Source organism: Natrix helvetica, assembly GCF_964273705.1.
Source record: "Natrix helvetica genome assembly, chromosome: 2".
Taxonomy (NCBI): Eukaryota; Metazoa; Chordata; class Lepidosauria; order Squamata; family Natricidae; genus Natrix; species Natrix helvetica.
The window spans coordinates 130,822,592-130,847,284 of record NC_138552.1 but is presented as its reverse complement, the minus strand read 5'-3'; the positions used below and the strand labels follow the sequence as shown (position 1 = coordinate 130,847,284).

At 38.8% G+C, this 24,693-nt stretch overlaps 3 long non-coding RNA genes across 3 annotated transcripts in view; all 3 read right to left on the bottom strand.

Annotated features, from left to right (window-relative positions):
- The window catches only part of LOC309386566, a 73,011-nt gene that overhangs the window by 14,175 nt on the left and 34,143 nt on the right, over nt 1-24,693 (bottom strand). The gene's annotated exons all lie outside the window — the stretch shown is intronic.
- LOC309386567 lies at nt 2,245-4,447 on the bottom strand. The gene is made up of 3 exons (XR_014174443.1): nt 4,331-4,447; nt 3,684-4,145; nt 2,245-3,583 (listed from the first exon to the last, which is right to left on the bottom strand). It is a non-coding gene; the product is annotated as an uncharacterized lncRNA (long non-coding RNA).
- LOC309386569 lies at nt 19,442-21,354 on the bottom strand. The gene is made up of 3 exons (XR_014174445.1): nt 21,256-21,354; nt 19,660-19,795; nt 19,442-19,561 (listed from the first exon to the last, which is right to left on the bottom strand). It is a non-coding gene; the product is annotated as an uncharacterized lncRNA (long non-coding RNA).

Genomic DNA, 24,693 nt, shown 5'->3' with positions numbered 1-24,693 from the left:
CTATAATTCTAGCCATGCATAAGCGGTTGTAAAATTGGTGATGAACACATTTGTACATGTTGACTGAGTAAGCTGGTTTTTAGCTGCTTTCCACGTTACAGCGGCTGCTTTGTCATCCACAAATTCGCAGGAGGACACATTGTAATAGGGCACAAAAAGATACTTAAATAATTCACCAGGATCTGTCACCACAGCTGTAGTCAGCTGATTGGTTGCCTGGCCAAATTTACCCCACAATGAGTTTAAAAATAACTTAGCAATCTGCCTTTAAGCAGGATTGACTTCCATATGTTCCTGGCATAAGCAGACCCCCTCTTTCTTTTCATAATCACGAACATAGCGCTCTTTATCTTCTTCTGTTTTGCACCAATTGGGGTATCCACTGGCTGCCTGTTTTTGATGGAGATGCATGTTAATATAGCCTGAAAACAAGGTGTTTGTTTCCTTTCAAAATGCCAAACTTCATAGATCTCTGCAATTCTGTAGCGACATTCAATTCTACAGTGCACCACGTGCCAGTTAGAGCTCTTTCTTCATCATTGTGGAGGCACTCCATGACTTATTGTTTTTCTGTACAGGTTGCACACAGACTAAACATTGATTTTCCTCCTGACTTATGTGGCAGTACCAGAAAGTAGAGGCCTCTCCGAGGGTGCACTTTTAACTTTAGCAAATCCAAAATACTGTTTTATATCCCCAAAGTTTTGGTATATGATTGCTAGATGTCCTATTGGGTACATCTTGTTCTTGTTCACAAAGGGATATAAGCTTGTAAACTCATAAGATTTGTTCCCCCTGCTTTGGTTTATAGTACAGACATGTAGCATTTGTTCCCCCCACCCCCCAAATGCATCTCTGGGATTCAAAGGGGCTGAAAATTTACAATCTGTTAGAAACTATTTCAAACCCTCATCATTCTTCAACATATTGATCCATTCGTGTTCCCAGATGACGTGTACTACATACCCTACACTCTTCAGGTATTCTTCTCTTGTCTTAGTGCGTGAATACAACAAGCCATAGGTCGAATCAAGCAGACTCTTGAAGCCAAGGGCATTGTAGCATATAGGGCATCCATGAAAAAAACAACCATAAAACTCAAATGCAGTGAGGACACCATTTATGATGGCAAATCCATCCAAAAAGTAAATACCTACTTGCTTTTCACTGCCTTGCAGAGCATGTTGGATGTTGATCTTCTTAGTATGTGCTATATACAGCAGCCATTGTATAGAGCAAGCAGAATAGCTTTTCTTGCTCTTCTAGTAAGTGTCCAGAGGCGCTAGTGCAGTGGTGGGATATGACCGGATCACCCCAATATGTGTTGGGAGCACCAGGTACCGTTCTGGTATGGTGCTCCAGAGGGCTCACCCGCACATTGGTGGAACGTTGCGGAACATTGCGGAATGTTGCAGAGCATTGCAGGAGGTAAGTATGCATGTGTGTGCTGTGCGCATGCATGTGGTAGATGCCCGGCCCCGTTGCACCGTACTGGTTGCAACAGAATCCGGAACCCACCACTGAGCTAGTACTATGGTATCCTTCTTCAAAAACATGAACCAGTACTGTGCCATGCAAACAGACGGTAATGTTACATACTGGAAAGGATCAATGCACCGAATTTCAATCTCTTCAAGAATCTCCCCCCCCTCCCTGTGAAAAACTCCCTTCCTGTCATTTGCATAACTTGCTCCCTAAACCTATTCAGGCCTCTCTCAGTATCTTGACATCTTGCTTGCAGTAGTAAGCAAGGTCCTTTTTGAGGTTAAATGCTGTACCTTAATTAGCAACATGCCATTTCTCAAATTCCTCTCTCTCACTGGGCATCATGGTTTCAGTACTATAATACTTGACATCCAGCAATGGGCCCACATAGTCTTGATTCTCCGCAGTATTGAACAAATGAGGAAAATACCCCTTGGAGCCTTGAAAGCCCATTGCTTTAGGCTAATAAAATATTCACTTTCATGGGTAAAAAACAAAAGGCTTTCAATAAAATGTATATGAAAGATTGGTAGGGTTATGCATAACAGTTTACCCCCCCCCCCCCGAGTTAACAATTGCACCTTCACCTTTTCATGAATCAGCTGCCTGAGGATTAGATATCCATCATCACTCTTGGAGTTGTGAGCGATGAGTGTAGATCCTCTAAACTTAGGCTGTACAAACATTTTCACAAATTCCTCCAGACACTTATCACCATACCATACCCATTTCCTAACATCACCGTCATCCAACATGTGTGTCCCTATTTCTTGACTCCATTCAAAATCATACACAATGTACCTGTAGCTGACATTTGGCTTAAAAATCCTTTTCAGAAAACATAAATGGCCTGACAAGCTATCTATTTTGATATCACACTGTCTGCACTTCAACTTCTTACATTCAACATGTGGTGGAGACACATACATACAACACCTGGAACAAAATACATTATCCTCACAAATAATTTTTCCTTCTGCCAACAACCGTTTGAGTCTTTCAAGACACACCTTAGAGTGACAAATCAACTTGCACTTAGGGCCTCTCATCCTCCCCCCACAACCAGTTCGTGGCATTCTGACCCCGAACAGGCTCGACAAAAATATTGACAATCATGTCTAAATTTATGGTGATAAGTTGTGTGGCACAGTTTGCGGAAGTAACGTACGCCCGTGAAAACTTTGATGTTTTTTACCCTGTAGTAATGAAGGTCATGTAACAACATAAACAACACTTTTTCTTGTAGGCTCCCTCCACTTACAAAACGCCTCCACCTCCCTTCATGATAAAACACGATCTTTAACATTATACCGAAGTACTTCTCAAATATGTGTATCTGTGAGAAATCAATTCTGTGGGCTGTAGATATCCCGAGTATGTTATGAAGGTCTGTGGCTCTGGTAATCATTTCTTGTTTAGTAGACACCCCGTTATCTAACAATAACAGCAGGCTGCCTGCAAAACACAGAAATAGACTCTCCACATTGAATTCAACCAGGTGTTGCCTTTTCTTCTCCAAAATCTTACTGAATAGAACTGTTCTTAACTTCCTAACCCCTCCCCCTCATGGTTTTTAACAATCGTGACTGTTAATTCCAAAGAATTCCTCCATAAGATCTCCACATTGCTTTGTAATAAATTCTCTACATAAGTAAGGAACTGATCAGCATTTAACTTCTTGAGAGGCCTCCTAACACTAAAGAGCGGTCTGCCTAATTCCTCAGCATTCAGCTGCAATTGTACAAAATCGTTTGGTAATATCTCTCTGGAAATTTGGTCCAAAAGATTCTGTATCTCATTATAAATAACGTCTACAGCCTGTGTGAATGATCAAACATGCTCCATTATTTACAAATCTATACCATTCATAGTACTCTATTGCTCTGTAATGCTGCAGGGCCCACTGCCATGCTTGAACTCTCTCCAGGTACACAGCCAGTTCTTCTGGTGTACTTAGTGAGTCGGAATCTTCCAAAGGGTCCCATTCCTCTGCTGATTGTGTTTCTGACATATTACACTCTTCACTGGTAATGTCCACTGTGTATGTCAGTAGGATGTTGTTCCTCATCCCCCATTTTTGATTTTCTTCAAACAGGTTCTAAATAAATGAAAATTTAAAAAAAAAAACATTGAAGAGCTGTCACTGTTCAATGAATACAAATATCCATATTTAGAAATTATTGTACATTTTAATTAACCTTGTATGTCGTGAGATGTGGACGGCTGGGGCTCAACTTCCTGTCCTTGTATATCCCATGCACTGCATGATGGGACCTGCTGCGATTCATTACTCTGCCGAACGTTTTGTGATCCTGTAGGACTTGGTACTTCTGCAGGGACCTGTTCACTGCTTCTACCTGGAGGCACATGAATAATTAGTGGTTAGTATTCTTACTCATTATAGTACAAATAATATATTGACTGCCACCTGGAAATTCATACTAACCCAGTTTTCTAAAAAACCTGTATGTAATAACAGTTCATTCCTTGCATTTCATTTTCTTCAGATCCATGTGTTGTGGCTATCCGCTGCTCCATTTCTGGCAGCTGTTCCTCCACAGGCGCTTGTGATGTGCTTGCTTGCGGGTTCCCACCACCTTGAACAACTTGTAAAGCACTGTTCCTTGGGAATTTGTCATGCATCTGGCCATTCCACCTTTCTGAAATGAATGTACAGCTATGAGGCATCGGGTTCTCACCTTTATTACAATAAATAATACTGACTATGGCATAAAGCCTGAGGGACATCCTTACAAGTTATTGTTTGGTGATGGACTTTCATTGCATACCCTAACCCCTTACATCTTTCATCCAACAGTTATGTCTGCAAAATAAAGTACCGTACCTTCTAATTCACTTTCTTGTGTTCCTCATACTGTGGCTTCCACCTGACCCCTGTTATATGCGGTCCATTGAGAGTCCATGGCATTGTAAAAGCAGCAAACATTTCATCATCACCACCCCAATCTGAAAGAAACACCGAATCATATAGGTATCCTTCTTGCTACAGAGAACATAGAGTTCCAACTAGCCGGCCTGGCTTAAATAGAACTTTCTAACCTCCCTGGCAATTTTAATATTTTAATATTTTATATGTAAATTTTGGGGTTTTTAACTGTTTTAATTGTTTTAATTTATTGTTATTTATTTGAACCTAGTGGCTTCCATTTGTATTTGACTGTTAAATATTGGTGTTACTTCCTCCATGCCACACTTGTATTTTGATTTAATTGTACGTCGCCCCGAGTCCCTTTGCGGAGAGGGGGCGACTGATAAATCGAAATAAATAAAATAAATAAAATAAAATAAATAAATAAATAGAGAAAGCCCTAGCATACTAAAGACCTATAGTTTGAATCCTGAGGCCACTCCTAACCCTTATACATAAATTTTGATGATAGACCAGCACTCCCTAACAGACAATGTTATTTATACAATGGTAAAGTCTGCAAATTAAATAACATACCTTCTAATACCCTCTTTGTAGGCACCAAGGGGTTTGCATTGCCATCCCTGATATATATGCACCATTGTGATTCCGTGGGCATTGTAAATGTGGCAAACATATCATCTTCCTCACACTCTGAAAGAAAAAATGAATCAGACCGGCATCTGTATTGCTACACAAAAGGCCAACCCATCCCTCTAATATTGCCTTGGTTAAAGGAAAAGAATATCTTCACAGGTCAATGAGGTCCCACCCGTCATCCTCAGGCTGGTGTCTTCGGCTTTGTGCTTTGTGGTTGTGCACGAACTTTAATTGCATGCACTTACACCTTACATAAGAATAACATAATGTAAAGAGATACACTCAAGTACTTACTTGTGTTATTGGTTGAAGATATTTCCAAATTGTTCTTAGGCTTCCAGACTCCTCAGTTGCACTTTTCTTGGATTTTACTCATGGATCATCAGTCATGTGATGGTGTGCTCTGAGCCATTTTTTCACTGAAGGAATTGGGTTCCATCCTTCAACAGGCATGCCAACAATGCTTATCATCATCATCATCATCATATTACTTATGTTTGGAACAATTAGGCGGGTTCTTTGCTCTGAACATATGAGGTTCATTTTTGAAACCCCCTTTCCTCCTCTGCTGAACTAACAGCAATTGTCCTGACAATATCTCTAGCTTTTTTGATACTGTCAGGAATTTTGTAGGTCTTTGGATCTTTGATCACATTTTCCAAAAAATCTCTGTAGTCATTCAAATCAATTTCATAATTAAAAATTTCACCAAATTGAATCAATGCTGCCTCTGCTTCTACCTATGGAACGACTACATCTTCAATGTTCCAGTAATCCAGCTCCAAATATGTGATAATGTGTAATTTGTTTGTGTGTGGCAATTGGCTACCTGTTTTTAGATGGTCGCAATCCATCAGCGTTTTATTCAAATTGGTGATGATGCTTGCAAAAGGTTTTCATGAGGAAGGGCAACAAATCATTCATTTGGAACTAATTTTATGTTTTTGAAGGCTTCTGAAGCTAGCATTGCATCAACCATTTTTTCATATGGGCCCTTTCCCCGTCTAAGCATTTTAAATGCTTTAATTGATCGTAATACTAATTTCTCGGCTTGATGATATCTGTATTTCTCCCCTGCAGGGCATTTGACCGAAAAGAAATCTCATTTAGAATATCGATCATGAGACCCAAATCCTTCAAAAAAATTTCAAAACAGGAAACCATGCCTGGGAATCTTTCATTGCCCAGAAAAAACTGATGTAGCACTGGATAAGCACGCCACACAGCTGTGGTTGACCTTAAACTATAGGCAGCCCATCTTGGTCCCAAAACTCTGCCAAACTTCACGATTTCAATGCCCAGTTGTTCAGAGATTTTGAAAAGTTCCATCGGGCTCTTGCAGGATTTATGGAAAGTGGTGCAAATCTTGTCAAGGAATATCTTGAAGTGGTTAACTTGTTTGATTTCTTTTATGGAGTCATCCAGCATAAATAGGAGGCGGTGGTTCAAGCAGTGCCAGATTATGATGTTTGGGAAGTCTTGAGCTATTCTGGTGCTGACTCCAGATTTTCTCCCAAGCATAACGTTGGCACCATTGGAGCAGAAAACTATTAATTCTTCTGCAGATATTCAATGGTAAACCCAACTTTACGTAAGGTTCCCATTGCTGCAGAACATATGGTCACTGGATCTTGTTTCTCTAATTCCAACAGCTCAACGAAAATAGTTGCTGGGCATTCTGAATCCTCAACTTTAACAAAAACTATCAGAACTGCTTTCATTGATAGTTTTGAGGCTTCATCAATTGTTAAACACACCTTTAGATTCTTTGCAATAATCCTGAAAAACACAGTGGTTTTAATTTCGTTTGCAATAAATTCAACTATTTTCACTGCAGTTCTCCGTGAATGCAAGCCTACTCCCACATCTACTCCAACTGTAGTTAGCAAATTTACCTGTCCTTTTTCTTGCAGATTTTTTTTTATTATTTTCCCTTCTACAACACATTACAGTCATTATATCAACATTGTTATGTCATCATATCTGCACATGTATATAATATTTCGCTTCTATATTTACACACCTTTATACACAGTTCTATATGTATTTATATATGTTTTTCAGCTTAATTAATTTTCTTGATTTGCAGCCATTTGTACCAATTGTTCCAAATTTCATAATATTCCGACTCTTCTTTATCTTTTAATGTTAGTGTTAATTTGTCCATCTTTGCACAATCCAAAGTTTTTTTTAAATCACTAATTCGTCCGAGGGGGTATTATTTTGTTTCCAGCATTGGGCAAATGCTATTCTAGCTGTAGTTAGCAAATGTGTTAATATGTACTTAATTTTCTTTGTATATTTCCCTTTGATTATTCCCAGCAGAAAGATTTCGGGTTTGTGTTTTATCTGTTCTCCTGTAATTTCTTGCACCCATTTCCAGATTTTTGTCTAATATTTTTGTGTTTCCGGGCAGGTCCACCATATGCGATAAAAAGTCCCTTGTACTTTTTTACACTTCCAGCAGGTCGGCTTCATGTTTGGGTACATTTTAGCCAATCTTGTTGGTGGTAAATGCCAACGATAAAACATTTTGTACATATTTTTTTAAGTGCTGCTGATCGTGTTAGTTTATAATTTGTGTTCCAAATTCTTTCCCAATCCACTATATCTAAGTTGTAACCAGTTTTTGGCCCACGCTATCATGCAACTTTTAACTTTTTCTTCTTCTAATGTTACTTCTAATAAATATTTGTAAATTTTCGTTATGAGTTTATTTTCCGAGCCAATTAAAATTTTATCTATTTGTTGTAATTCTGTGTATATTTCATATTCTTTTACATCTTTTTTGTATCTCGATTGTAGTTTGAGATATGGCCACCAATCTATATTTATATTTTGCTCCTTTAATTCTTGATTTGTTTTCAACTTCCCTTGGCTGTCTAAAATTTATTTATTTATTTTATTTATTTATTTCTTGGATTTCTAAACCGCCCCCTCTCCCAAAAAGGGACTCGGGGCGGTGTACAGTCAAATGCAGATAAAAATACAATAATATAAAACAGTTAAATACATTTGGATGGAGGAGATAAGGCTGTACAAGAAATAAATATACTATAAAAACCCTAAAAACATCCCCAATTAAAATACCCAAACCCAATTAAGATATATCCCCGGGAGGTAAAACTAAGAGAGTGCCAGGCCAGCTGATTGAAATAGGTGAGTCTTTAATTTTTGACGGAAGGAACGGAGGTCGGTGGTAGTTCGAATATCAGGGGGGAGGTCATTCCAGAGGGTTGGGCCCATCACAGAGAAGGACCTACTCCTAGGTGTCGCCCGCTGGCATTTCACTATAATTTCACTAAAATTTCACTATATCTAACCATTTTCGATAGATCTAATGTATTGGGATGTGTCATGCCTTCCATAGTGGAAACTCATGTCAGTATTTTCATGTAATGTTTTTCTCTAATTTTATTCCAGACCTGTATCAGTGCATCTCTAATATAGTGTCTGTGAAAGCATTTTTGTTTCTTTTTACACTCTTCCCATAGGAAAAAAATGCCATCCCGTTTGCAAATCGTGGCCCTCTAATGTTAGTATTCTTTCATTTTTTAAATTTATCCAATCGCTGATCCATGTTAGTGTTGCTGCTTTGTAATAAAGCTCCCAGTCAGGGAATCCCATACCACCTCTGCTTCTGTCATCCTGTAGAGCTTTCAACTTTATCCTGCTTTCTTCCCTTGCCATATAAATTTTAATATAATCTTATTCAATTCAGTAAAAAAGTTTTTTCCTAATTTTATGGGGATTGTTTGAAATAAGTATAATATTTTCGGTAGTACATTCATTTTTACCACTGCTATTTTCCCTAATAATGATAGTTGTAGTTTCCCCCATAAGTCTAGATCCTTTTTTATTTGTTGCACTAATTTTGTATAATTATTTTCTTTTATAGTTGAGCACTTTGCAGTTAGCCATATTCCAAGATATTTAACTTTCTTTGTCACTTGCAGTCCTATTATTCTTTCTAATTCTTTATTGTGTTCTTCCTTCAAATTTTTAGTTATCATTTTAGTCTTTTCTCTATTAATCTTTAACCCTGCTACCTCTCCACATTTTCTTAATTCTCGCATTAAGCTATTTCCTGTTTCTAGTGGGTCTTCTATAATGAATACCAAATCATCTGCAAAGGCCTGAATTTTATACTCCTCTTTTTTAATTTTAGTTCCTCTTATCTCTGAATTTTGTCTAATTCTTATTAAAAGACTTTCAAGTGTCAGAATAAAGAGCAGAGGTGATAGTGGACAACCCTGCCTTACTCCATTCATTATTTTAAAGGTCTCTGTACTTTCCCCATTTAATAATATATTTGCCCTTTGGGTGAAGTATATCGTTTCTATTAATCTTTCAAATTGGTCCCCTAATTTCATATTCTTAATTTGTTGTATCATGAATTCCCAATTTAAATTGTCAAATGCCTTCTGTGCATCCAGAAAGACAAGTGCCACTTGTTTCTCTGGATGCACCTCATAGTACTCTAAAATGTTTGCTATTATTCTAGTGTTATTCCTGATTTGTCTTGTTGGGAGAAATCCATTTTGGTCTGGATGTATATAGTTATTTAATATTTTTTTCAATCTCTCCGCTATTATTGTTGTGAATATTTTATAATCGGCATTTAACAACGAGATTGGCCTATAGTTTTGAATCTGTTTTTTATCTGCACCTTCTTTAAATATTAATGTAATATGTGCTTCCCTCCATGAATCCGGTATTTTTGCTTTCATTAGTGCCTCATTGTACATCTCCAACATCAAGGGTTCTATCGATTCGTTCAATTCATCTATTATTTTGTACCATTCTGCTGGGCATCCCTCTGGGCCTGGTGTTTTATTATTTTTCTGTTTCTGAATTGCCTGTTTCAATTCTAGTTTTGTTATTTTTTTTTTGACAACATTTCTTTCATACCTTCTGTTATTGACGGGGTTTCTTCTCCATTTAGATATTCTTTTATTTGTTTTCCATCTACTTGTTCCCCTTTATATAGATTCTCAAAGTACTTGTATGCAATCTTTTTCTTCACTTCCATTGTATGTTGTAGTTCACCAGTTTCCTCTTGAAGTTGATATACTAATCTTTTTTCTCTTTCTGTTCTCAATTTATATGACAGCCACCTCCCCAGTTTGTTTGCTTGCTCAAAGAAGTTTTGTTTTGTTAGTTTTAGGCCCTTTACCATTTCTTCCTGGTCTAATATATTTAATTTATGTTTTGCTAACATCCAATTCTTTCTAATTTTGTCACTTTGTGGCTTATTTTCTAATTCTATTTCTAAATTTTTAATTTCCTTCTCTAATATCTTCTGTTGTGCCCATTTTTCTTTGTTTCTTTTTGCTGAATACGCTATAATAATTCCACGGGAATAAGCTTTCATGGTGTCCCATAAATTTTGTATAGATGGCTGTTCTTTTGTGTTTTCCTTAAGGAATAATTCCAATTCATTTCTACATTTTTGAATAAATTCTTTTTCTTTTAATATTTGCAAATTAACATCCATCTTCGTCTCAGGTTTTTCCCCCCTTTCCAGATTATTTTAATGGGGTTGTGGTCTGCTCAAGTATTTGATAATATTTCAATTGTATGTATTTCTGCCCCAATTTCCCCATTCATCCATGCCATATCAATCCATGACCGGGATTGGTGTGGGTTGGAATAAAAAGTAAATTGTTTTTTTTCTGGTTCCATTTTTCTCCAAATATCTATCCGGTTTAGCTCCTCCATCATCTAAAAACAGGTTGTTGGTAATACTTTTTTTATTTTTAGTTTTTTGTCACTTACATAATCTTTTTTACTGTCTACTGTGGCATTATAATTTATTATGCAGATATTCCTCACTCCAATTTCTCTAATTTTTTCATGTAATTTTTTTTTATAAAAGTTCTTCTGATTTTCTGATTTTGCTACCAGTAGTATTGATTTTTGATTTATCCATATTTCTATTATTAATATTCTTCCCTTTGGGTCTGCATAAATTAAAATTGTCTTTATCCCATCTTTAACATATATCGCTATCTCTTTTCTGTTTTCTTCTGCTGATGCTGCATATAATTTTCCTAATTTAGGACATTCCAGGTATTTTATATCTTGTTTTTTTAATGTGTGTTTCCTGTAAGCATATTATGTCTGCCTTTTGTTTTGTTAATTTTGCCCAGATACACTTTCTTTTTGTTGGCGAATTTAAACCGTTAATATTTACTGACAATAATTGAATTTCTTCTTCCATCCTCCTAATCCTCTACCTGTCTTTGTTTTTTATTAACTCTAGTTTCTTTTTCGGCTCCTTGTTTTTGGTCTCCTTTCCTCCTCTCTCTGTTGTTCTTCCTCCTCCCTACTACTTTCTCCCTGTTCTCCTTCCGTTATTCTCTGTTGTCGTTCTTCCTGGCTTCTATTTACCTGTCCTTCGATGTCTGAGAATGGTTTGCATCTTTATGATTGTAAACAGTAAACAATATTTTGCAAGTACAGGATAAATGTTTGTCAATTGATTTATCTATGGTTTTGGTTAAAGCATCCTGTTCCCATTATTTACTGTTCTCTCTACAAATAAGGTGTGCTTTTGATTGAAAATGTTCCTTCAATTTTTTTCTCAGAGAGGATTGTTGATTCTCCTTAGCTGTCCCTGCAGCCTCAACCTGGAAATTTTTCCACTCTCTAGAAACATGAATACTTTTCTCTAATGAGAACACAGGTTTCGCACAGTACCCACAAAACCTAACTTTTTGTCGGATACTGCCAGTCCATCATGCTTCTCCTTGAAGTTTCTGTATTCCTGCAAACTCCAGCAGTCAGGAAGTTTTGGAACTTCAGTGGAGGAGATAGACTTGCTGCTTTCTCCGACCTCAAGTGGTGGAAGTGGTGGTGCTGGTGGTGCTGGTGACTGTTGTGGATCAGCTGATTGCTCCTCTCTTGTTTTTTTGGGAGAAGAAAGCAGCCATACTCTCTTGCCTGTTCATCCTGTTAAATAATACTAACTGCAAAAGAAATAAAACAATATTGGACTTGATTGTGATTGTAAGCTGAGGACCACACTACAGGTAACAGAAGAGACCTCTGTTTTCACCCAACAATGTACAGTCTTTTCAGGAAGGATGTCCCACAACAAACAGGAAAGATATAATCTTTTGTCTAAGAGGTTAGATCAAGAATGAATGTCATAGGTAGATTTACAGAGCAATACAGATTTCTTTTCTGAAATTTATTCCTCAGTTCAAAAATCAGGAATATATGGATTAGGTTCAATACTTAGATCGGTCCAAGTAGCTATTCAAGAGTTAGTGGTGACATGGTTAGAAGCAATGGTAAAGCAAGATATGGATTTAAAACCAGAAATATTTTGTTGGGTATTTCAAAGGGAATACAATACATATTTAATTTTACACATGTTAACAGCTGCTGGAATTGTGTTTGCACAACAATGGAAAAACAAAGATATGAAAATGAATAAATATTAGAATGTGCAGGAATGAATAAATTGATAATTAAAATCAAAAAGGCTTTGAATACTTTTTCATGTGGGATTTGTTTTATCAATGGCTAATTAACAGAAACAGAAATTAGAAATCTAAAAGTATGAAAGAAAACACCAATTATGTAAGGAAAGGTCACTAAAATCTATAAGGAAATATTATTAGTACTTGATCATAATTAATGTGTAAATAACTGCGGGACATTTCACACATACGCACACAAATCCAAACTATGACAGCGCTAGGGAAACACCAAAAGAATAACAGTTTTCCCTCAAAAGACTGCAGATGAAACCAGTTTTTCCCCTAACCCTAAGGACAGGAAAGCCACTGGAATAAAAACCATCAAGGCATTTTGGGAAGTTATAAAGGACATAAAAACCCATCAAGCTGCAGGAGCTCACAAAGCAGCACAAAACTCAACATATGAAAACTGCCATGGAGTCACATAAAAGGTTATTGCTGCAAGAAGCAACGACCTCACATTTATCTTAACAACCAGGTATCACACAGAAATAAACACAAAATATCGCAAAGCTGCCTTGCACCAACCTCGCCTGCCCATAGAAAAGCAGCTACTTTGAGGCACATTATGTTTTTCAAAGTGGCTGCTTTTCTATGGGCAGACCAGGTTGATACAAGGCAGCTTTGTGAGAATTTGTGTTTATTTCTCTAGTGAATTCACTACAGAAAAACACAAAATCTCAAAAACCATGCACCAACCTGCATGCTTAAAAGCAACATATTGCATCACAAATAAAACATTTGCAAAAAGCAATAACATTTCTTGTAATAAACATATTCTATAAACAATAAATAAATAAAAATTCCCTAAAAACCATTAAAAACATATTCTATAAACAATAATTAAAAATACAATTTCCTCCCTTTAAACCGTTTTTTAAAAAAGATATTCTATAAACAATAAAAAATCCCTAAAAACCATTAAAAAGATATTCTATAAACAATAATTAAAAATACCATCCCCTCCCTAAAAACCATTTAAAAAAAGATATTCTATAAACACTAAATAAAAAAACCATTCACTCCCTAAAACCATTTAAAAAAAGATATTCTATAAATAATAAATGAAATATCCTTAAAAAAAAGATTAAAATCATAAAGAAAAAAAACCCAAGTCACTTACCAACAGCTCTCCAATGCGATGAATGCAGGCAGCAGGCAGGCGACCAGGCAGCAGGTAAGCTGGACTGGAGGGACACAGGGACAACCCAGTCAGTTAGGCCTGCCTGGCAGGCTTAGCAAGCCAGGCGAGGTTGGGGATTGGGTGTGGGGTGGCAAGAAAGGCCTCAGCCGAGCACCAGGCAGTCCTACGATCTAGGCGAACTCAGGGATCCTCTAGAACGAAAACCACAAGGGATTCCCATACTCACCCAGAGCGCAGAGCTGCAGCAGGCCGCTCCAGCTGGCTTCCCGCCGCCTCCGCACTTTCTTGCGGCCATGTGGTCTAAGCGAGCGTGGGGACCTCGTGAAGGCCTTCGCTAGGTCCCCGGACTTGCCTAGAACACTGGCCGCTCCGCCTAGGCTCCTGCTGCCCCCGCCCCCACACATTTTATTATTAATTTTTACATATATTGACTGTATCCCTTTCAGGAACCCTGTTTTCCAGCCTGTTACCCCCATTCCTGAAACATTTCAGAAAAGCAAAGCACTCTTACAAAAAGGCCTTTTGCAAAATAGCATTTTATTTTTACATCCCCTCCCCCCACCCTAGAACAAAAACAAGACGATGTCCCAAATTCCTTGCATTACAACAGGATTCTAGCTGAGGAACTGAGTCATGGTATGCTTACTTTACATTGGTAAATCCTTTACACTTCGCAGTGCGTGAACAGGCTTTTAAATTAATTTTGGTATCTCCCATGGCTCAAACCATCTACCAACCGATCAGAAAAACCTCTGCTTATTTAGTATTATGCCCCAGATGCTCTAGATGGACTTCTTTTGATTCAACCAATGGGAAGCCGTTTTGAGGCAAAACTGCAATGTCACAGGCAACTGCAACCTATTGCTGCCTCTACAAACACAGACCAATGAGAAAGCTCTCTGGCAAACAATTAATACAGTACAGAACTTCCGGGTGCTAGGATCACTAGTTCCAGTAAAAGTGAGTGAGGAATTATGATGTCACAGCCCTCCAAGGGAGGGAGCCCCCCCCCCAAGTGATGTTGCACTACTTCCTGTAAAAGGGGTTGAGAGCCAGACAGAAGGGCGAGGGGTTATGATGTCACAGCCCTCCAAGGGAGAGGGAGTGGAAGTGATATCACAAAATGGGCAGGGCTAACTAGTCCAAAAAACCTGTATGTACTCCTTACTACTTGCATCATTTAGCTTGTCAGAGCTTTTCTAGATGAAATAAAAGTTTTAACTCCAGATGTTTTAGTACCATTATAGAATCTAGTCTGTGTCCAGCAACAATGGCCCTGCACTCTACTTCTCTCTTACACATTACTTTCACATAGTTACTGATCATTTTAAGAATATATTATTACATTGCAATTGGTTTATATTATATTTTGCAATTGGTATACTCTCACGTAATAATCTCTGTCCACAAAGTCAATATAGAAATAATGCAGGGAAAATGGCAAGGGAGACAGAAGAAAATATAGTTTAAAGTAGGAGTTGGACACAGCTTGTCGTTGATGGAACAATTATGTGTGGGACTGCATAGTAGTTAGGAAAAGCTGCCTTAGACAGATCTTTCCTGTCTCAGTTCCTGATTTCAAACCAGGGGTGAAATTCAGCAGGTTCTGACAGGTTCTGAAGAACCGGTAGTGGAAATTTTGAGTAGTTTGGAGAACGGGCAAATACTCCCTCTGTCTGGCCCCAGAATGGGGAGGGAATAGGGATTTTGCAGTATCTTTCCCCTGTCATGCCCACCAAGCCACGCCCACAGAACCATTAGTAAAATAAATTGAATTTTACCACTGTTTCAAACCCAGTACTTCTGAATGCAGTCTGCTACAAACTAAGACCGGTTGTCATGGATAATGAGATCTCAGGCAAAGTACCATTTAGGTTGCCAAAATACCCTTGCACTCCCAAAGAAGGTGCCAATAATGCACAGCTACAGTTCATACACTTAGCTTTCAAAGGAGAAAGTAGGCATTGAACACAGATGTGCAAAATAGGTCAAGCCTTAAAAATAACAATATATTCAATATGTTCTTAGTAATTATGAAGAACTTTGCAAAATGCCCTTATACTCATTGCTACTGTGGTGGAAGAGTCAAGAATGAAATGTCCAAGTTCATAACTACTGAGGGAAACTACAGGGGAAAGGTATTTTATTTCCTCCATATGATTATAGTTCTATCCTTTGAAAAATACTTGATTTTTTAATAGTATCTTTGTTTGTGGTTAGGATTTTACACCAATAGAGAAAAGTATAGGAATTAGATCTGGCTATTTGCTAACTGATTTATATGTTTTTTGTGTTAATGCTCTTATGCTTCTTTTGTTGTGCTTCTATGAACCCTTTTCTGATAAATCCATGAACCACATATCCTTGAAACAAATATTGCAGCTGTGAAGCACTTCAGATCTGCAGAATAATGGACCTTAGAAGTCTGCAGAGGATCTCACCTTTTTGCATCATCTCAAAACAAGTGATTTTTTTTAAAGACTAGGCTGCAGTTACAGAGGCAACCTTGTGGTCTCAGGGAAAGATGCAGGTGCTTTAAAGAGTTGTAAATAGATGACAAAAATTATACACACAGATCAGGGGTGGGTTCCAGCTGCTGCCACTGCTAGTTTGCTCAGGGATGTGCCATGCTATGCGTGCATTCACCGTACATGCGCAGAAGCAAAAAACAAGACGGCGCCGCCTACAGCACCACCGATAGAACCGGTTTGGGGGCATAGCAGGCCGAGTTACTACCTACTCGGCCGAACTGGTCCAAACCGATAGGAACCCACCTCTGACACAGATACACACCAGGCTCCCAGGTGCCCTTTTGCCTTCAGATCCAAAGTACAATCAGGCCCTAACAATGTGGGATATGATCAGGTGGATTATTGCTTTTCTAAAGTTTAATCTGAGATGTCTTGAAAGCTCCAGCTTGTGTAGACAGAAGTAACCAGAATAGCACCAATACAAGGCTGTTGTGTGGTCTACTGGCAGGATTTTGGACCTAATTCAACTGATAGTAATCAACTTGAAAGCCATTTATGGCACAGCACTGTGATATCAATTCAGTCTCTTGCCATACTTTAGTTGCCCATCAAGTCCACATCTAGACAGGGTCTGGTGAAAAGAATGAGAGGTAGAGGTAGTATAGGCTAAATACAAGGTCCTTTCCATGATTGTCCCCCACTTTGGAATAATCTTCCCCTGGATATAGGTTGGACCTCATTTCTTATTGCATTTTACAACCTTATAAAAAGTTTTGCACTCCAACATATCTTTGGCTCAAGTTCATTGCAGGTGTCCATCACTGTTAATTTTTTCAATGTGTAATGTTTTTTTAAAAAAACTATTATTGTACTTAGGATGATTACGTTTATTCTTCAGTTTGGATGGGAGTGATCCAGTGGTGGGTTACCATTATTTTTACTACTGGTTCGGACGCGCTCCCACACAACGCTCTGTGCCCAATACGGGCCGAACCAGGAGCAACCCACCCCTGAAGTGATCTACCAATACAAGTAGTCTTTGACTTACAACAGTTTGTTAAGTGACTGTTCAAAGTTACAATGGTACTGAAAAAAGGGACTTATGACCATTTTTCATACTTATGACCATTGCGGCATCCCCATGACCATGTGATCAAAATTCAGGTGCTTGGCAACTGGTTTATATTTATAACATTAGCAGTATCCCAGGATCACATGATCCTCTTTTGAGACCTTCCGACGAGCAAATTCAATGGATTCACTTAACAACTGTGTTACCAACTTAACAACTGCAGTGATTCACTTAACAACTGTGGCAAGAAAGCTTGTAAAATGGGGCAAAACTCACTTACTTAAATGTCTCACTTACCAACAGAAAATTTTGGCTCGACTGTGGTCATAAGTTGAGGACTACCTGTACTGTGAAACAAACAAATGAATACATTTAGAGTGGAAGAGTGCCTCCTTAGTCTAGCTCAGAGTTCCTTGTAGAATGTTTGTAGTATCAAGATACAAGACGTTACACCCTTGCCTGCAAAGGTGAACTCCAGGTTCTCTCTTCCACTTCTCTTTTGCTTCAATAGGCTTAAGGGGAAAATGTTCTTCCCCCGGACTCCAAATATTAACATTTGGAACTAGTGAAAAAAATGTCCATTTTGCATTTCAGCAGAAAAGGGAAACCAGAGCAAATCCAAACAGCTCTTGTTGAGAAAGATAAAGAACATACAGCAAATTGCAGCAAGTCCCAATTTGTCATTTGCTGCTTCCAGCTCAGTGTTTCATAATTCTCAGTGATGAATGTTCTTCCACCAGCTCTTGAAAATCCTACAGTGACAAACTGGATTCAGAATTAGATACTGGTCACATGGCCAAATTTTTATGCCAGGTCAGCCACTTTAATTTCAGTTTTTAAGAAAGGGAGCAATGATTTTTTTTTCAGAAGGAATAATATTTTTAAGCGCAGCATTGGGGTAGGAAAACAACAGGTTCATTTACTGCACTTTCATGCAGCCACAAATACATACTTATCAACAAATATCAACATTTTTAATTCCTGGATGACTTCATCTCCAACATTAAGTTCTTGAAATCCGAGTGCTCTTCAGAGATCATCTGGAAATGTTTTAAAAGTGCCCAAGTTTTGGAATTAATTAATAATCCATACTTTATTCTCCCTCTTTTTTTTGCTTCTGGCAATTAGAAGCAATTAAAGCTAAAATAATTATTGGAAGGGAAGAAGGGAGTGGAGCAGTATTATTTTTCAGTCTGGTGTTTACAATTAACTAAACATTAAATAAGTGAAAATGAATTCCCTGGAAGTGTTACTATTTTCCCCTTAGAGAAAATAGAAGCTCATAAGGTAGCTTATAAAATTTCTTGTTTTTAATCTGACAACGCTTGCTTTTTTCCAAAATACAATAAATGTTCTACCTTTAATATCTTTTCAAGAATTAAATTCCTTGTTTTCCTTTAAGGCATTCTTAATGAAAACACTCTCATCAGCCCAACATAATTTTACAAAAAGGAGCCAAAGTCCATGTCACTGCTAGACAAATTCAGTAGCTTTAACAGATCCTGATTTGAACATACAGCAAACAACTCACTTTCCTAGCTCTGTTTTCTTAGAACTGTGATTATTTCACTTTATTTTTGTTCCTAGTATTTCTTCATTCAACTGTCAGCAAAACTTTGTTCACCAGTTTCCTAGTAAAATCCCAGATTCTGTGGAAATTTCTCACTTAATTATTCTTTATCTGTGCTGTGACATAATGGTTGCTGATTGCTTTAGGCCTTTTATACAATAGTTTGCACGCAGTCCTCTCTATCTTCAAATAAAATTAAGTACATTCTAGAATAATAGAGTTTAACAATTCTACCTGGCTTTTCATTAAATGTTCCATCTTCTTCAGCTGAACACCTTCTCTGTTGTGAGTCTGTAGCACCTTTTACTTTTTGTATTGTGAGAGCAAATTATGGAATTCCAGATATTGTTGAATTGCAATGATTAGCTTTGTGACAGGTTGCTTACCTCTCTATCTTCAACCTTTCATTTTCAGGAAATCTGACAGGCTTCATATTCTTTTCTTTCATAAAAGGTATTTTAGTTCTAAAACTCTTCTTTGGCTCTTTTGGTACTCAAGGGTTAGTTTTCATTGAATGTTCTGGCCAAAAGTAAGCATACAGAGATACACCAAGTTTTGTCCTTCCTGGCAGGGGTGGGTTTCAATTTTTTTTACTACCGGTTCTGTGGATGTGGCTTATTTTGTGGGTGTGGCTTACTTTTGTGGGAGTGGCTTGGAAGTCATGCGCAGTCTTTAATTGCATGCACTACATAAGAATGAAACAAGCACACAAAACAATAAAACAGCTACTTACAGAGGAAAGATGACTGTCCTGCCAGTCTTAAACACTACAAATTGACCCCCTTGCTCCCATGAATGGCCTGCACAAAGAAGAGACACAGAAAGAAAGACTTTAATTGCATGCACTCACACTTTGCATAAGAATAACACAATGAAAAAGATACACTCAAGTACTTACTTGTGTTATTGGTTTTGCGGCTGAAGATGTTTCCACGTTGTTCTTTCATTTCCGGCCTGCTCAGTTGCACTTCTCTTACTCTTCACTGATGATCCATGAGTGAGCCATCCATGGTGTGCTTTGAGCCACTTTTTGACTGAAGGAATTAGGTCCCATAGTTAGGTGGTTCTTTATTCAGAACATATGAAGTTCATTTTTGAGCACCCCCTTTGTGCCTCTGCTAAACTAACAGCAATTGTCCTGACAATATCTCTAGTTTTTATGATACTGCTAGGAATTGTATAGTTCTTTGGATCTTTGAATACGTTTTCCAAAAAATCTCTGTAGTCATTCAAATCAATTTTGCAATTAAACATTTCACCAAATTCAATCATTCCTTCCTCTGCTTCTGCCCATGGAATGACTACATCTTCAATGTTCCAGTAATCCAGCTCCAAATATATGAGAAATTTGTTTAATTTGTTTGTGTCTGGCAATTGGCTACCTGTTTTTAGATGTTTGCAATCCATCAGCCTTTTCTTCAAATTGGTGATGATGCTTTCCAAACTTTTTTTTCATGAGGAAGTGCAACAAATAGTTGATTTTGAACAAATTTTATATTTTGGAAGGCTTCTGAAGTTATCATTCTATCAGCCTTTTTTCATATGGGCCCTTTCCCCATCTAAGCATCTAATACTAACTGCAAAAGAAATAAAACAATATTGTGCTTTGGACCCAATTGTGGTTGTAAGCTGAGGACTACAGGTAACAGAAGGGATCTCTGTTTTTACCCAACAGTGTACAGTCTTTTCAGGAAGGATGTCCCCCAACAAACAGGAAAGATATAGTTTTTCATCTAAGAAGTTAGATCAAGAATGAATGTCATAGGCAGATTGACAGAGCAATACAGATTTCTTTTTCTGAAATTTTATTTCTCAGTTCAAAAAACAGGAACATATGAATTAGGTTCAGTATTTAGGTCACTCCAAGTTGCTATTCAAGAGTTAGTGGTGTCATGGTTAGAAACAATGGTAAAGCAAGATATGAATTTAAAACCAGAAATATTATGTTGGGCATTTCAAAGGGAATATAATACATATTAAATTTTACACATGTTAACAGCTGCTGGAATTGTGTTTGCACAACAGTGGAAAAACAAAGATATGAAAATGAATAAAAAATATTAGAATGTGCAGAAATGAATAAAGGAGAAGGCTTCGAATACTGTTTCACGTGGGATTTGTTTTATCAATGGCTAACTAACAGAAACAGAAGTTAGAAATCTAAAAATGGCTGCTTTTATATGCGCAGGTTGGTGCAAGGCAGCTTTGCAAGATTTTGTGTGTTTATTTCTGTAGTGATTCACACTCACTACAGAAACAAACAAAATCTCACAAACCACGCACCAACCTGCACACTTAAAAGCAAGATATTGCATCACAAATAAAACATTTTCTAAAAACAATAACATTTATTTTAGAAAAACATTTCCTAAAAACAATAAATTTAAAAAAACATTTCCTAAAAACAAAACAATTTCCTGAAAAAAATTAACAATAAAATACCCTTTTTAAAAAAACATTAAAAACATAAAGAAAAAAAACCCCAGCCACTTACCAGCAGGCAGAATCAAATGCTCTCCGATGAGATGGATGCTGGAATGGATGTAGGCAGCAGGCGACCAGACCAGATGCTTTGGCTGAAGGTAAGATGGACTGGAGGCACACAGAGACAACCCAGTCAGCTAGGCCCACCTGACATGGAGCTGACATAGCTTAGCCAGCCAGGCAAGGCCAGGGACTGGGGTAGGGCAACAAGAAAGGCCTCAGCCGAGTGCCAGCAGGCTTCGTGGTCTATACAAGTCCCCAGGGGGACTGGCTGAGACCTTCTTTGCTGCCACTTTCCAGGTTTGTGTAGACCGTGAAGCCCGCCAGCGCTCTTGGTAGCTTCTTGCTGCTGCTGGCGCACCCTGTGAAGTTGCTCTCTGAGCGCCGGCAGACTTTGCGGTCTACACAAGCCTGGGGAGTGGCGGCAAGGAAGGCCTCAGCCAATCCCCAGGCTCGCGTAGACCATGAAGCCCACCAGTACTCTCAGTAGTTTCTTGCCGCCCCCAGCGTACCCTGCAAAGTCACCCTCCTAGCGCTGGCAGGCTTTCCTGTCTACGCAAGCCCAGGGAGTGGTGGCAAGAAAGGCCGCTACTCCGGCCTTCTTTGATTTCTTTGTTTCCTATCTTTCTCCTAGTTTCTACGTGCATAAATGTCTGTCTTTCTCACATCTTTCCTCCTCCTTTCTCTAGATCCTTCTGAAGATCTAGATTATCTGGATCCGCGCCAGTCCGGCTTCCGGCCCGGTCACAGCATGGAGACGGCTTTGGTCGCATTGGTGGATGATCTCTGGAGGGCCAGAGATGGGGGTTGCTCCTCCATCTTGGTCCTGTTAGATCTCTTGGCGGCTTTCGATACCATCGACCATGGTATCCTATTGCGTCGCCTGGAGGGGCTGGGGGTGAGGGGCACCGTTCTGCGGTGGTTCTCCTCCTACCTCTCTGGTCGAACGCAATGTGTGTTGACAGGGGGGCAGAGGTCGAGCCTGAGGCCGCTCACTTGTGGGGTGCCGCAAGGGTCGGTCCTCTCGCCTCTCCTGTTCAACACATACATGAAGCCACTGGGCGAGATCATTCGTGGGTTCGGGGTAGATTACCATCTGTACGCTGATGACACGCAGCTGTACATCTCTACCCCGGACCACCCCAACGATGCCGTCAAAGTGATGTCCCGATGTCTGGAAGCCATTCGGATCTGGATGGGAGGTAACAGGCTCAAACTCAACCCGTCCAAGATGGAGTGGCTGTGGCTACCGGCACCCCGGTTCAACCAGTTACGTCCATCACTGGCCATTGGGGGCAAACAGCTGGCTCCCGTGGATCGGGCCCGCAATTTGGGTGTCCTCCTGGATGCCCGGCTGTCAATGGATGACCATGTGACAGCCGTGGCAAGGGGGGCGTTCCACCAGGTTCACCTGGTGCGCCAATTGCATCCCCTATTGGACCGGAACGCCCTCTGCACAGTCACTCATGTGCTTGTGACGTCTCGACTGGACTACTGTAATGCTCTCTACCTGGGGCTCCCCTTGAGATGCACCCGAAGGCTGCAGCTGGTTCAGAATGCGGCCGCGCGGACAATTGTGGGAGCCACTTGATACTCCCACATAACACCTTTGCTGCGCGGGCTGCACTGGCTACCTGTGGCTTTTCGGGTGTGTTTCAAGGTGTTGATTATCATCTTTAAAGCGCTCCATGGCACAGGACCTAGTTATCTGCGGGATCGTATCCTGCCCCATACATCCCTTCGGCCAATTCGCTCTCACAGAGAGGGACTCCTCCGGGTGCCGTCCACTAGGCAATGCCAGCGGGCGACGCCCAGGAGTAGGGCCTTCTCTGTGATGGGCCCGACCCTCTGGAATGACCTCCCCCCGGATATCAGGACTACCACCGACCTCCGCTCCTTCCGTAAGAAGCTAAAAACCCACCTGTTCAATTTAGCCGGCCTGGCCTAATTCCCAATTTTAGTCCCTCAAGCCTGCATTTTTAAGTTTTTTAGGGGTATGCTTTTTAGTTGCTTTTAATTTTTATTTTTCTGTACAGCTGTATTAGGTTTAATTCGTTTTTAAGGATATAGGATATTTATCTTTTGTATTCGTTTTAATGAGACACCTGTACACCGCCCCGAGTCCCTTCGGGGAGAGGGGGCGGTCTATAAATCCTGAAAAATAAAATAAATAAATAAATAAGATTCTTTATCAAATTTAGTTAAGGAATATCGACCCTATATACTAAGAAAGATTCCCCCCCCCCCAGAGAAACATATTTTTGCTTTGCTTTTTATGTGATCAGCTCTGTCTTAGCTAATGGTTCACAATACATAGTTAAACATCATGTAAGAGTAATATATTAGAAATTGGAAGCAATAAAAACTCTTCTTAACACAAAAGATCTACTTGTAGAAATCTTGGTGCAGGTGGAAGAATTGCCAGCTGCTACTTTATATTTTCAGCATGTTTGTGCCTAATTTTTTTTTTTCAAATCTTCAGCCTTGACAGCTAGACAATCCATGCTTGCAAATGTACGTCACTAAACTTGAGAGGGAAAATAAAAACAATAACTGATCTTTTAGATTGTGCACTTCAATAGAATGTTCTCAATATTTAATGAAATCATATGAATATTCCCCATCCTCAATTTTTAAATATTTAAGACTTGTTACATAAGGGAGGAAAGGAGAAGGAAAGGGTGAAGGGGAGGGAGGGAGAGAGATATGGATGTGCCATAGGACACTTGAGGACAATTTTGTATTATTATATTATAGGTATTGTATCTAACAACTGAAAATGACCTGAAAAGATCATTTTTTATTATGACATGTATGTACCCTTCATTCACTTATCTAGCAAACATGGTGAACCTTCTGCCTGATAAACAATAGTAATGACTGTTAAACTGGTTACAATTCACAATAACACCTAAATATTCTGGAGAAAAAATATACAGTTTCCATCTTTGCTTGGACAACAACTACAAAGACTGTGCATCACTTTGGTTTCATAGAGAAAAGGGGATCATGTAGCACCCAATCTTTCTTACACCAGTTTTGTTATTCTTTGAAATTGGTTAAATAGAGCTACTTTGAAGCAAAAAGAACTGAAACCACAGACAAAGGCCAAACACAATTCACTTTTCTGAATCAACTGTAAAATGAGGGAGTCCTTGGTGCTCTATGAGTTTGGTTATTTTCTTGCAGATATTTGATTACCAATCTAGGTAACATCATCAGTGCTAGTACCGATGATGTTACCTAGACAAGGTAATGAAATGTCTGCAAAAAAAAAAAAAACCCAACAAAAACCAAGGAAGCTCAGAGCACACCAAGGAGCCCTCATTTCAACCCTGAGCTACAAATATTTTCTGTTATTGGTCAACTGTAAAGTATGCTGACAAAACTCTTTGAAACAAATAGTTATTTCAAACTTGCTGTGTTACAACTGGACTCAAAACTGATT